Source organism: Amblyomma americanum, chromosome 7 (genome assembly GCF_052857255.1).
Source record: "Amblyomma americanum isolate KBUSLIRL-KWMA chromosome 7, ASM5285725v1, whole genome shotgun sequence".
Taxonomy (NCBI): Eukaryota; Metazoa; Arthropoda; class Arachnida; order Ixodida; family Ixodidae; genus Amblyomma; species Amblyomma americanum.
The window spans coordinates 181,544,041-181,556,364 of record NC_135503.1 but is presented as its reverse complement, the minus strand read 5'-3'; the positions used below and the strand labels follow the sequence as shown (position 1 = coordinate 181,556,364).

General features: G+C 46.1%; 1 protein-coding gene and 1 long non-coding RNA gene across 3 annotated transcripts in view; one reads left to right on the top strand and one right to left on the bottom strand.

Moving 5' to 3' along the window:
- The window catches only part of LOC144096781 (uncharacterized), an 82,151-nt gene extending 69,906 nt beyond the window's left edge, over positions 1-12,245 (bottom strand). The window contains exon 1 of the long non-coding RNA XR_013306851.1: positions 12,127-12,245. This is a non-coding gene — a long non-coding RNA (uncharacterized LOC144096781). The remainder of the gene's footprint in view (positions 1-12,126) is intronic.
- Positions 1-12,324, top strand: part of LOC144096778 (protein 5NUC-like) — a 414,953-nt gene that overhangs the window by 36,833 nt on the left and 365,796 nt on the right. The gene's annotated exons all lie outside the window — the stretch shown is intronic.

Below are 12,324 nucleotides of genomic sequence, written 5' to 3'. Positions count from 1 at the left end.
ACAAAGGCACACTGAACTGGAAAGCACCGTGCAGACGATAAACGTATATTGTTGGCCGTCGTATGTACGACTATGATTCCGTCTTCACTGCAGGCGACTCATGCGCGACATGCAGTTCCTGGAAAAGGTTACACGTGGCTCCACTGACTGTGAATAATTATTTATGTCAATGAGATTTCGTACGCCTCATGCAAAAACGGCCAAAACGTTCTGCATGGCACGTTTTATTCTGAGATGCTTGCCATGTGTCCCACGACTAGTTTGCAGACCACATATAAGTCGGAAATAGCGCTGACATATGTGCCAAATTTTTTGTTTTTCGTAGCTAACCTTAGTTTAATGCTTTGTTAATTGAAGACGCAAACGACGCTTCGCCCGCAGCCCCTTTCCGGCTGCAAACTTCGAACGGCCGAGCTCCTCTCGTCCATTCGTCAAATTCTAGCGCTGGCCAGTACCGTGACCTGACTGGAGGGTTTAAAACGGCTGTCTGCTGCAACGGTCACCTGAGGCTATTGAAACCGAGCTGCGCCGGACGGGGCAGACGGAGACATCAAGCGACAGAGACGCTCTCCCTTTGTGCGAGCCCGTGGTGCTCCAAGCCCCTGTGCCGATTATGTAACGCTCTTCTTTTTACTGCATGTAAATGCTTCGTTGACTCACCGTCCCCTTTCCGTTTCGTCGCTGAGCTCTGCGCAACAGTGGAAGCAGGCTGAGATGCCCGACTCCCAACAGTGGTGACAGGCTGGGATGCCCAGTCTTGCGAAGCAAGAATTCTGGCGGCTATGCCTTAATGCTGCGACGCCGACCGCAACTGCATATTAACTTGTCTCACTAGATCCGTCTGGGGGCGTCTCATAGATGACTGCCAGGTGGACACAACGCCAGTGATACTGAAGCGAACCGGAGGTGCAACCGCTTTCGCAATCCGCACGACCCCATCAAAACACTCACCGTGTCAGCCTTAACCATGTCGACCGACCGAATGTTATTTTCGCCAAAGAAGGGATCCATGATGAACACAGGAGACGGGAGAAAAGCTACATAGCTGCAGCTTCACAACACTGCGGCCACCCAGGTAACAGTGACGCGGTTGTACCCACTACACATATTGCGCATATTACATATTTGTTATGTATAGAATACCCATTACATATCACACAACCTGCAAGATAAATATTACACGCTAATTCGCAATCAAATGCAGAGCAACAAAAATAGGATTGAAACACTATGGTACAGTCTCTTGAGACAAGCTGTTTATAGAAATATTTGTAAGATATCTTTTTGTTTCACTTCGTTAAGGTTATGTGTTACTGTGTGAAGTCGTTTAGTGTTCTTGGGAGAGTGTGAGAAATTATTTGGCGGCTGTAGTTACTGCGCGACAAAGGAACATTCCATGGTGGCTGGTGGCGATGAGGGGCAAGCATGGCCCTGTTTGCGTAGATTGGCGAGTGTGTGAAATGAACCTTGGTCCCCTTGTCGCGCTCCAGATAATTTCTTATGAGTTCGTAATTCGGCATTTTATCAGCCTTCATTACTTCATTTCTTCGGAAAAGAGTTTTAGTATGCTCGTAGAACAGTACATTTTCTATTGCTCGAACTTGCTTTATTTTGTAGCGAGATAATTTTGTTTAAAATTTGTGCAGTGGTCTCTCCCCAGACCAGGGTACAGTAACTAAGTTAGGAGTGAAACAAGGCTTTATAGAAGAACTTTTTTTTTTATTTCTGGCTGAAACAATGGCGATTTCTATACAAGATACCTACCAGTTTCGCACTTTCCAGCAGATGTGGTCAACATGTGTGTTCAAAATATTGTTTTCGGAAAAAAGGCGCGCCAAGGTGTTTTCGCACATGTCTCTGTATTAATTTACATATGGACCTATGATAACGCTGTCACACACTTCAAGTGATTTACCTGTTGCACGAAAGAGAACGCATTTCGTTTTCGACTCATTTCATGGGGGGTTATAATTTTGTGCCCATTCTCTCGATTTAAAGCAAACTCAGCTTGCATGAGCTAAAATACTTCCCATTTCTCTCCCGGTAAAAAAACATTACGGTCGTCAGCATAGATAATAAAACTGCATAATTAACCAATTTGTGCCAAATCATTAATTTAAGTAAGAAAAGGAAAGACTCACAATGCTGCGTTGTAGTACCCCAGATTTTAGGACCTTGTATCGCATTTGTGTTCATTAATCTCAACAAATTGTGATCGTGGGGATAAATGTGACCTTGTAAGTCGTAAACATCTTCGACGGAAACCATATCTTTATCATTTATCTATTAAAAGGTCGTGATTCGCTGAAATCTAGGCACGTTTTCAATGTCATCTATTTCTTTTCTATTTTCTGTAAACTAATTTACTTTTGAGTCAGCAAAGCGCCTTTAGTGGACCGTATTTTTTTGAAGCCACACTGGTATTCGGTTATTAACTCGTACATTTGGGAAAAATTTTAATTCGAAAATTGATAATTTTTCGAGACCTTTTGAAAATATTGTCAAAATAGATAGTGGACGGTAGTTAAGTTATTTTTATCGCCTTCCTTGTGTATTACAGAATCTCGTGCTCAGTGCATATTCGTTGGGAAAACACCTGTCGATAGTGAAGAATTATATACGCGAGCTAGTACTAGTGAAATTATATCAATGACATGCTTTATAGGTCTTAGTTCTGAGCCATCTGTGCCTATGGTACGACTAATTTTATGGCCCTGTAATATATTACTTATTTCGGCAACACAGGTTGGTTGAAGGAAAATGCTGCTGGGCGTTATTACAATGTGAGTGTAGATCCATTACCACACTGGCTAGTTTCTATTTAAAGGAAAAAGTCGTTAAAACAGTCTGCGGCCTCTGAGCCATGCGTGTCTTCGCTGTCTGTGAGAAGGCTATCAATGGGGGTGGTACTGTTTCTTGAATGTAGTATGTTGTTCAACTTCTTCCATACTTTATTACTGACTTAGAGGCAATCTTCATGAAAAAAAATAAATCAATAAAACTTGACCGAGCATTCTTCCGCCTAAGAGAAAACAAATGCTAGGACAAGAACAAAAAAGCTGCTACGAGCAGCTTCACGAGGTTCTTGCCCCTGTTTGCTCAGCAGCGCGGAAAGTAAATAACCAGAGGGTGTACAAATACAGAATTCTTGCTCACAGGGAAAATACGCACAGGGTATACAAATACAGAAACTCGTGCGCATTTCAATATGTATCCTGCATCTCACAGACAACAGCAAGAGAAACTTACTTACTATAACTTCCCACACACAGACCAACATGCTTAAGACCATATTAAGCAAAAGAAAAAAAAAGAACATATGTCTAGTCTAACTGACCACTTCATTGAATACATACAGAACGATCTAACTGACCGCTTCGTTGAGTACATACAGAACAATAGTAAACACAAAATTTCATACAACACTACTGTTCAGAAGAAAAAAAAATAAAAACAACGTTTACGCTACAATTTGCACATTATATATAGAGGCCCTCGTTCGCCATTAAAAATTCTTTCCATTGTTTTCTGGTCATAGTGGTCACGTCTATATGTCGTTTCTCAAGGCTGTTTAATAGGTATGATATATGATATTATAATCTGTTAAATCCGTTATTTGTTCCAGAAAATGGCAATTCTCATACTTCTCTTTTTCGTATGCTATACGGTAGCTGCAGTGGAGTGTTGAGCTTGCACATTCGAATAAAATACCCATTTGAGTGTTTTAAGCTGCTTTTACATTTTATAAACAGGTTAATTATGTATGCATGCCTAGCAGAAAGCACATTAAGGGTTTGGAACAAATCTCGACTCAGAAAGGTGCGCTCAGTTACATCTTTAAGTACTTCCGAGCTAAACGAACATGGAACGCCAACCAGCAAGAAACACGCCACCCAAAATGATCGGCGGTCGCGGGAAAGGCCCTGCTTCACGCTCAGCCGCTGCCGTTGGCAGCTTCTGGGACCGAGAGTAACAGCTATCCACGACAGCTTCAAATGTGAAGAGGTCGCACCAAATTTAACATTTTTTAGCAAAACTAAATAAATACAATTTCTAACTTTGGCAGTGCGCCCACTAGTTTTTTCGCGTCGCTTGTTTCTGCTGCGCGTCTGGTGTCCAGAGTACACATTCGGTTCGACATCGATTGTGAAAGAGTTCCCAAAACTCATTCGATGGCAAATGTCGTTCGAACCTAATGCTATTAAATGTTCCTGTGTAGCAGCCGATTAATCATATTAGGTGCTAGTGTCTTTCGATCACAATGGCATTAGATGTGCTAGTGAGAGAGGGGTATTGCTCCGTTCCTTGGGAGGACCCTTTCAAAAGGTCTACAGTGAAATCACCGCGAGTAGTTAATATGAATTCAAAATGATTTGTATATTTGAGGAAATGGTCGAAGAATTCAAAAAACAGAACGGATGCTTCCATTTGGAGGGCGATACACTACGGCGAACAGATTGTTTGATTTTTAATGCAAAGTATTTCATAGTATTCGGTAATAACGCTATATTCATTTAAAATTTCATATTGTGGTAATAAGGTTTTCATGGACACGCCTCCTCCTTTTTATTTACGATTTAAATACAAGTCTTGATAACGCGGAAAGCTAAAATGGTCCGAGGTCTGATTGTACCAAGACTCAGTAAAAAACAAAATACATCAAAAGTGAAGTCGCAAGTATTCAGTAACGCAGGTATATCACTCTTCTTCGATTCGATGGATCCAGCATTTAGATACAGCAGTTCTAAACGCGTGTCTATGTTTTTTCGCCAACAAGTTTACTGATGTCTTGTGGAAGGATAAAGTTACTGCTCATGGTTAATATGAAGGGTGATAACGGTTAGTGAATACTTGGTTCGTGGAACCACTGCTGTTTATCTTCTCTAGATCGCTTTCTCCGAAGATCGCAACAACTGGAGATGTTTCAGTGCGAAGGTAGAACGTTTCTTGTCTGTATGTACTCCTAGCAATGCTCGCGTTTTGCGTGCAATGGCCGTACCTTTTCGCTGATTGGTTCAGGTGCTCGTTTATGCAGATTGGCACCTGTGTAGACAGTTATAGGGTAGTGTTTGTCAGCCGCTTGTTTTTCAGGAAAGTTCAAGAAATTGGTCACGCTTTTCTAGACGCTGGAACTGAACGATTATACGTCGATTGTCATATTGTGTCATGGGTTCCCCAATTGCTTCACAGATTTTTTCAAGCAGCTTCCCAAGATTTTAATGTGGCTGCTCCTCCATTCCTTATATTTCCAGATTTCTGTTGCCCAAATAATATTCAGATTTTAGGAGCTCCCTTTGGGTTTTGGTGAGGTCTTGCTCAAGCTTGAAAAGTTTGCGCCGAATCTTTAAGTTTTGGGTTTTGAGCTCTTTGTTCTCCCTTATGCTTACTTCGATCCGCTAGTTAATGTTATCAAGAGACTTGCTCATGAAATTCATGCTTTCTTTCATTTCATCGATCTCTTTTTTTACGTACTCTTCCAGTTTTTGCGCTTCTTAGTTGAAATAAAAAGCTGCACTCAAGCGCTTCTTTCAGATTTTTCATTTCTCTGTTCATTTCGTCTTTGAAATCTTAAAAAAAATTTCGCAACTTCTTTAGTCATGTTACTGCATAAAAAATGGGGCTATAGCAGGCTAGTAAAGGCTCTTCAGGCACTGGGCAGCAGTGACAGGAAGAGGAAGTGAGTTGAAGTATATTTACGACAAACAGGTCGACTTTCACTAACTTGCAAGCTGCAGGAAGACTGTTATGCCTCTGCGTACAGCGCTGTCACCGCTTCTAATCAAAATAACTAGCGCTGGGCCATTGCAACTTTTTGGCCTCCAAATTAGTTCCCGAAAAAGTTACAACAATCTTAATTTGTTTGCGATATTTCGCGAAATGTCGGTCTACAGCCTTAAAAAACGCGATAAAGGTGCAAATGGGTCCACAACTATCGCCCTCTAGTGTTGGAAATTTCAACCAACGTAATTGATGACCGTAACGGTTTTCCAGGGAGCAGAAGGAATTAGAGCCGATCTCCCCTCTAAAAATGAAGCGACCAGCGTAACTCGTTTGGCATTTGGAGCAACGTAACATCGGACTGAACGAGTGAGTCTTCACTGGCGATATTGGTACCATCTGCGAGTGCAGGTGGGCATTGGCGGTCCCTGGAATAATTTGACATGAAAATACTCGAGCCTCCGTCAGGGCCAGTAGCAGGGTTTGGTAATATATTCTCGGGCAAATTATTATACAGTACTGTACAAAGTTTGCCTCATAAAGCTAGAGCGACCAAAAATAAAATAAAAAGTTTATCACATTCTACCTCAAATACGACAGAATTGCCCGCAAGAAATCAGGAAGTACTAATCACGGAATGATACCGGGAGTACATCCCAGTTCTGCGCAGTTGAACGAAGAAGTGCTATTTGAAAGCCTTTGCGCATGAATAAACAGGCCTGATATTAGAGCAGCAACCGTATTTCACTTGTGAATCGGAATTCTGTTCTTCAGAAGACTACACCTGATGGCGCATATAGTGAGTTCCTTTAGCTCTTACTCCCAGTTTATAAGGATTGTTTCCCTATCGTCGAGATAGTGCCGTTAAAAAAGGCACGAAAACCATGGACGACTGTTCGCCTGTTACTACTGCTAACTAAGAAGCATAAGCAGTTTGCCACATTCATAAAGCCCCCGATATCCAGGCCAGTTGTAAATCCCTAAGGAACCGCTTAAAAAACAAAATTAGATCATCCAGGACTTCTTATTACAAACATTTGTTTAATATGCACCTCTCCGACAGCCGTAAAGTATAGTGGAGGCGCGTAAATTTTCTTCTAAATCGAAGTAACCACCCACAGGATTTTAGGAACCTGGCTATTCACACAAGCAAATAGTCGGCTCATCCCTGGTTTATGCCTTCAACAAAAAGTCCTCTGAAATTGGAAACAGTGTACACAATCCAGGTACTTCTCGTCTTTTGTGTGACTGACTGGAGGAATCAGTTTCTGGAGCCAACAGGTGAAGCTGGGGTGTATTCGGTGTGTAAAAGTTTAAAGAACACGTCGTCTCGATTCATGTGATATTCAATGTCTTCTTGTAAAATACATACTACATTTTATTGTGCCCAGCCTCATGCATATTTACAATACCGCGCTGAACACAGCACGTTTTCCCGATGCTATGCAAGTAGCTTAAGTCATGATTATTTATAAATTTGAGATAACAACGCTCTACCCGCCGCGGTGGCTCAGTGGTTAGGCGCTCGACTACTGATCCGGAGTTCCCGGGTTCGAACCCGACCGCGGCGGCTGCGTTTTTATGGAGGAAAAACGCTAAGGCGCCCGTGTGCTGTGCGATGTCAGTGCACGTTAAAGATCCCCAGGTGGTCGAAATTATTCCGGAGCCCTCCACTACGGACCTATTCGTTCCTATCTTCTTTCACTCCCTCCTTTATCCCTTCCCTTACGGCGCGGTTCAGGTGTCCAACGATATATGAGACAGATACTGCGCCATTTCCATTCCACCAAAAACCAATTATTAATTATTATTATTAACAACGCTCTGGGAAGTTACAGGCCAATATTGGTACCAACCATGTGTTTTTTTTAAATGGTTAGAACGATTAATGCATCGACGTTACAACAGCTTCTTACTGAAGCACTCTATAATAGCCAAGTGCCAGAATGGATTCACAAAACATATCAGCTGAGCATGCCTTACTGGATCAAAGAGAACACATATTAAACAACTTCAAAGCTCAACTTGCAACCCTAGGCGCCTTTGGCGCTTTTATCAGATCGTTTGACGCACTAAATCGCGAAACTATGTTTAATAAACTTGACCATTACAGTATGAAAACTAAACACTTTGACAGATTTTTCCTGTCTGGTTGGGTTTGAAGGCATCATAAACTGCACATCTCCAATCAAAAGTTTTAATTTTAACCCAACGTTTCGAAACCGACTGGGCTCCTTCATCAGGGATGAATGAGGGCAGTAGCTAGTGTCTTTTAAGTATGTAGGGGATGAGGGGGTCAAAGGAACGACAGCTGTGATGCGAAAGGCGTGAAGAAGGGGGAGGGGGGGATTAAGGCTGTTAGGCACGTTAGTGCGCTGCGGGGAGGCGGTCAATGGCGACTTTTTTTCGTTGAGTTGAACGGCGAAGTCCCTGGGCATATACTGGGAGCAGGTTTCCTTTTTTGCGGCGTGGCCTACAGCGCATTACAGTGTGCACGGGCATGACGTCGGTCTCATTGAATCGTATTTCAGCGCCTGCTCTCAGTACATTGTTATAAATCACTGCTCTACCGATATGATGAAAATTACAAATAAAGTGCACCAAGGCAGCCTTCTGGGACCGCGTTTATTCAGCATATTTATTTATGACATATAATATCAGTAATCTAGTTAAATATCATATACGCATACGACACCAGCCTGTTTTTGTCTTCGCCTGACATAAATGTTCTAACCAACAGCGCAAATACAATTTTGGCGTCGTTATCAGACTGACCATCACTAAACTGATTTAAAGTAAACAAAGGAAAAAACAAGGCCATCCGAAAGGGCAACACATCGTGAGTGCGCCACTCCTCTATTTGAGCAACGCTCCTATTGATTATCTCGAGAGCCGACGCAGCTGGTAGGCTTCGACTGACGCGGGACATCACGCTTGCCGAGTGGAATTCAGGCCAGTTTTCGAATTTGCGTTTAAATTCCTTGAACCTAGATCTGAAGCCCCGGCTTTCATCCGGCCTACCACGACGTGAAGCAACTTTGCTGCGTCGCCTGTGGCTTGGTGCAACTCTCAGCAAGCATTTCTCTTTCTTAATCGGTATGGCTGACAGCCCTGCATGTGCCATCTGCAGGTGTGATGAAATTATAGCCCGCATTCTTTGCGAATGCCCTGCCTACAGCGCCGAAAGGCAGTCTCTCTACCGTGCACTGGAGCTTCTAGATCCACGCCCACTGACGGAAATGAAGATTCTCGGCCACTGGCCGCGGGATCGTCGACGGTGAAGGCCTCCAAGGCATTCCTCCCCTTCTTGAGGACTTCTGGCCTGCACGATAGGCTGTGACTTTGCATAGTGACTTCAATTTCCTGCTACTCTGTTTTCTCCTTCATCTTTCTATTCCCTGATCCCTTTCCTTCCGTGCAGGGTAGCTAACTGGTTAGGGCGCTCGGCTACTGGTCCGGAGTTCCCAGGTTCGAACCCGACCGCGGCGGCTGCGTTTTTATGAAGGTAAAACGCTAAGGCGCCCGTGTCATGTGCGATGTCAGTGGACGTTAAAGCTACCCAGCTGGTCGAAATTATTACGGAGCCCTCAGCTATGGCACCTCTTTCTTCCTTTCTTCTTTCACTCCCTCCTTTATCCCTTCCCTTAGGACGCGATTCAGGTGTCCAACGATATATGAGACAGATACTGCGCCATTTCCTCCCCCCCCCAAAAAAAAACGATTATTATTACTAGTATTGTTATTCTTCCGCTTAACCTCCATGCCTTTCCTGTTCTTCCAAGCGGCGCATGAAAGTACGCGTCGGACAGGCGACGTGAGCGACGTTAGTACAGCCGATCTGATAATAAATGCGCGCTCCGACAGCGACAGGCGAACACGCGCTGCCACTGCCAGGCGTTGCCCTGCGATTGCTCTCAACTGCGTCCACGACTCGTGGGCTACCTCCCTTAGGACAGGAACACCACGCCTAGCACCTTAACTGCTGAGACCCACTGCACGTCGCCTAGCAGGCCTGACGAAAACGCGCAGAAGCGCAGAGCTTTGCTCTTGCCCCTGTTAAGCAGGGCGCCGGACAGCTCGCTGTAACTCGCAAAAAGCCGTAAAAACGCTACGTAGCTGTTCTCGTCTCGCAGAAACAGGGACATGTCGTCAGCGCGCGCGGACGCCTTACCTGCACCTTAACCCGGCAAAAGGAATCTGACTCCACTATGCGACGAAGGAGCTGGTCTCAACACGAAACAAACAACATAGGCGACAGGGGCCAGCCCTAATGCCGCGCTCTATGCTAAACGGGTCGCTCAACGCACTGGTAAAAAGAACACAAGCTGTAAGGACGAAATACAGCCGCTATAAACTCTCTACGAACTCCAGCGGGAAGCCGAAAGCCCCGAGAACGCCAAAAAGGTAGCGGTGCTCAACTCGGTCGAAGGCTTTCGCCTGATCGAGTGAGACGAAACAACCGGGTATTCCCGTTCACGAAGTGAACGGGAACAAGTCACGCTTCAGTGCGAGAGACGAGAACACCGAGCCTCCGCCGGCACGCTGCAGGTCTGCGTATAGGGCTTATTAGCACCGCTAAAAGTTTGCTCAACCTTTTTAGCCAGCAGTGACGCCACGACCTTGTAATCTGCATTAAACAGAGTGATCGGGCGCCACGCCTGCGGGTCAAATGGACACCCACCAGGCTTCAGGATGAGCACAACACGGCTCTCTCTAAAAGCCTCCGGCCTCTCACCATCCCTGACAAAGGCGTTCACCATCCGGAGAAGGTTTTCGTCCAGTACGGTGTAGAAACTGCCATAGAAGCTGGTGGGAATGCCGTCAGGGCCTGGAGCTGCGGCGGTGTTCATGCCTTTAACTGTCGCGAAGAGCTCCTCGGAGCTAACTGGGGCACTAAGCTGTGTGTCTGGATCACTCTGCAGCTGAGGCAACTGGCCGCAAAAACTGCAAACGGCGTCAGTGAAAAAGGCTGAGCCCCGCCGTCCGCGCCAGAAACCAACAGTTGCGAAAAGTGACGCGTAAAAAGCGTCAGAGATGAAGGCGCACTGCTGCTCCTGGTACCGTCAGGCAAAATCACCTCCTCCACGCGAACCTGTCGCGTCTCGTCGAGGCGGCCTGCCCGCATCTGTCGTAGTACGGTATGGTCAGAAACTGGTCCGCCCTTTACTAGCACCCGACCTGCTTCACGCGAGGGCTGGCGGAGTAACGTGTTGTATCGCGCTTTTAATAAATTTAGCTAATCGCGCATCGCGAAGGTGAGCGGCGCGCCACGTTGCATGGCGCGTATGCGGGCGAGGGCGTTGATTATCTCGCCCGTGATGCGCTTTTTGTGCTGGCTCCCTTCGCGAACCAAAAGCGATCGCCAGGCTGCTTTTTTATCGTCCCAGGACTTGGGACCTTCGTCGTCTGCATCCGGGCTTCGCCGAGCGCGTTCAAGAGCTACCACGCTCGACCAATCTGTCAGCAGACATCGATCCAAGCGCCACGCATCTAAACGTGATGCGTCCCCACCCTTGTCTAGTACTATTGACAGAGGTCGACGATCGCTAATGCGTGGGGTGCCTGGAGGAAACGAGAGGGCATCACAAGAAATTACACATCACTCCAGTTCGCGTGTGAATAGAAAGTTAACAAGACGGCTAGCTGACCTGTCCGGCTCTCAGGTGCTACCAAAACTATCGCCGTGTTGCTTAGCCCACGCGTCGGTCAGAACAAACTCATTACAAATATCCAGTAGAGACCGGGCCCCGGCGTAGGGTCGCCCCTGGATTGAACCACGAACATCTCGTAAAAAATCCAAAGCACAGTTAAAATGGCCAACAAGAAAACAAGGATAACAATGTAACAATAAAGAATGCAGCGAATCAAAGAGGAACGACGGGCTGGTGCGCACACTGACCGCTCTGACGCCCCTGCTACTCAAAGGAAATCGACCGCAAGCGTGTGGCCGTCGATACCATAAGGGCAGTGCGCGCCAGAGCGAAAAGCGCTCTTCACAAAAACCACACTAACACCGCACGAAACAAAAGATGTTAACAAAAAAGTTTCAACACAAAATCTGGACTTAAAATCAGTGACCTCGCGTGGGCAGCGTAAATTAGTTTCCTGTATAAACGGATGTCAACGCAATGTGCTCGGGCGAAGGGCATCACCTCTGTCTGCTTGTCCCGCGACCTAAATCTCTGAACATTAAGCGAGAGGAGGTGCACTAAGACCGTTATGAAAAAACAGGGCATTGACTTGACAGCTGCACATTTAAGTTGCCCCGCCATGAGCGGGGCTGCAAGCAGACTTTCTAGCCTGGGGCGGGGCAGTGCCATCGGAACTTTCATCCGCGTCCTGCCTCGCCTGCTTTCCCGCTAATTTGCCAGTGTCCATATCGGACGGCTGCCTGCGCGGCTGGCTCACCGGCTCACGATGACTCGCCGTTCCACTCGCGCCTGTGTGGCGCCGGGTGTTCAGCAGAAAGTTGAGACAATGCGCCTTCGGGGGAGGCGCGCGGAACGTCAGGCCTCCGGGGGGGGGGGGGGGGGGGGGGACCGTTGGATGCCATGCTGGTGCCGGGCCGGTGACCGGGATCAGCAGGTGGGAAGCTGGGATGGGGTG